The sequence below is a fragment of the Vicia villosa genome, linkage group LG2, assembly GCF_029867415.1.
Source record: "Vicia villosa cultivar HV-30 ecotype Madison, WI linkage group LG2, Vvil1.0, whole genome shotgun sequence".
NCBI classification, from domain to species: Eukaryota; Viridiplantae; Streptophyta; class Magnoliopsida; order Fabales; family Fabaceae; genus Vicia; species Vicia villosa.
The window spans coordinates 10,855,349-10,857,991 of NC_081181.1; the positions used below are offsets into that span (position 1 = coordinate 10,855,349).

At 37.3% G+C, this 2,643-nt stretch overlaps 1 non-coding gene across 1 annotated transcript; it reads left to right on the forward strand.

The window, feature by feature from the left end:
• The first annotated feature begins 519 nt into the window (after positions 1–519).
• On the forward strand, positions 520–627 carry LOC131654414 (small nucleolar RNA R71). Its single transcript, XR_009299454.1, has one exon. It is a non-coding gene; the product is annotated as a small nucleolar RNA R71 (small nucleolar RNA).
• The last annotated feature ends 2,016 nt before the right edge of the window (positions 628–2,643 follow it).

Genomic DNA, 2,643 nt, shown 5'->3' on the forward strand with positions numbered 1-2,643 from the left:
CGAAAACCCGGGGAGTAACAAGTACAAGACTGGGTATAAATATATATGGCCTTATTGTTTTTGTAGGAGAAATTGGGGTGATTTTTCCATCCAGGGTTATATGTATTGGAAAACGAGTTTCCTTGCGCATAATTGGCATGGTCAAGGGTTGGTTCAGCTAATAGTTTACACTCAGCAGTGATGTATCCCAAGACTCTACAAATCTCACAAGTGTGAGTCATGGCAGCTACGGTAGCTGGTGGAGCGATGCTTAGGTTATCGATTTTCTGGGTAAGAGTATCGACCTTCGCGTTCATGTGATCGAAATTGCTAACTTCATACATCCCTCCTTTTGGTTGCATTTTCTCAACAGGAATGCATTCACTCCCATATTAGTAGTGGTTATGAGCCATACGTTTGATGAGTGCATAGGCATCATTGAAGGGTTTATTTATCAAGGCCCCTTACAACATCATCAACGGTAATCCTTGTGTTATAAAAGGACCATTGTAAAACATATGGATTATTAGCCACTTCTCTAACCTGTGGTGAGGGTAGGATCTCATCATCTTATTGTATCGCTCCTATGCTTCAAAGAGCGACTCACCATTCATCTGTCTAAAGCATGTAATTTGGTTCCTTAATTGTGCCATTTTGCTAGGCAAGAAGTACATTGCAAGGAACACCTTCTTTAATTCATTCCTTGTAGTTAAGGAATTTGACGGTAAGGACTGTAGCCACGCTCATGCTTTGTCCCTCAGGGAGAAAGGAAATAAACACAGTCTAATGGCCTCAGGGTTGACACCATTGCTTCTCAGCATATGGACGAACTGGACAAAGACTAATAAGCGCAGGTTTGGATCCTTTGATGGGTTACCGAAGAATTAATTGTACTTCACTATCTATAACATAGAGGGTTTTAACTCGAATTTATTAGCCTGGATCGCAGGATTAACACTACTTGAGTGGGGTTCGTCATTAGAGGGATAGTGAAATCCTTGAGTGAGCGGTTATCATTTTCCTCCATTTCAAGTTGAATTCCTTGAAGTTGGCGTCTAACACGTAGGTAGCGCTTGATTTCGTTGATCGGTTAGACTAGAATCTCGGTGCTACAAGTTTTTCTCATACAACTAGTACGAGGGAAAAACTAATTGAAATAGAAAGAATGCCTTAGTCTATACGTTTTAAAAACAAAACTACGATATTGATGAAATTGGTCCGACAACGGTGCTAAAAACTTGATAGGCCGCAATTGCACGACTTTACCGATTATAGTATAAAAGATTACCGAAATTGAAAATCAGTCACTACAGTGTTTATCTAAGACTACACCGATAGTTTGATTTGGGCATAATTAAAAATACGAGTTTAATTCAAATTTTAATAACAGGAGGCCGAAACATGGATTCCATCTACCTATGTTACTCTTTTAAATTTCAACTTATTTTTATAACGAGAAAATATTTTTCGCAGAAAAAACTAAGTTAGAGGTACCGTCCGCTTTCGTGTGTCTGGTTCCGGATTTCAAATCCGTAATTGCCCGCTGTCATGTGATTCAAGTTACGGATTTGAAATCCCTTTTAGAAAATAATAATTTATTATTTAATTCTCAGCATTGTCACTTTTTATAATAAAAAATCTAAATTTTATTTAGTAAGATACAATTCCTCTCTTTTGAGTTGAAATCAGTATCTCGTCATTTCAACTTTCGTGAAAAATTTCATCTTTAAAAACAAAATTTTTTAGAACTAAAAAAACATTTTCATTACAAGTATTTAGCATGGTATTTATTTTAATATCGTCGGTATGACGGTCCTCGTGTTCTGAACTCAACAAATCTACAAACATATCGAAAGCAGTAAATAAAAGGCATAAAATCATGGCATTCGTCATAAAAATCAGCAAGTAAATTGGACATGGAAATTGCATAAAAGTAGAAACTTAAATAGAAACCGATCGTTAGTTGGTCCAGTTGTGATTGGAGCTGAACTAAGTAGGGAGAATCACAGTTTGATCACCTGCAACTGTGATTAGGAGGAGGCTGGAACCACTTGATGCTAGAACTGACCCGAAACAGATTAGTTGGTACAATAGAGTGGATAATGGTGGTGAAAACCAAAAAGAAAAGAAAAAACTCGAATAGAATAAATGCTCTGAAGGGATACTTTTAATCCGGTACAATATTGACTTGAAGTAAAGGTGCAAGTAATGAAAATAAAGCATCAACAAAGTAGAGAAATACAACAACAACAAAATAAAAAATTGCTCCAAGGGCAGAAAATTAAGTTTGCAAGAATACCTTAATATGAGATGTTAATGATTTTACAAGTGAATTCTATGGCTATTACAAAGGTTGGATGCCAATTTCTGAGTTTAAATGGCTTATTTATAGGCTAAAATTCTACTAGATCTGTTGTAATCGTGCAAAGTGAATGGGAGAAAGTATGAGAACGTGAGGAAGAACTGCACTTTCTTGTGCAATTTTTTTGGTTCAATACGTCATGACGAACGTCATTTAGGCGGACGACCTGCCCGCCATAACTCCTTTAAAGGATCTCTAGATCGTAGAGCCATGACGGGCGTCAGTTAGGCTGTCAGTCTGCCCGTCATGCTACTTTGACTTGGGCTCCTTGTTTTGTTGACTCTTGACGATATGGGCACCTT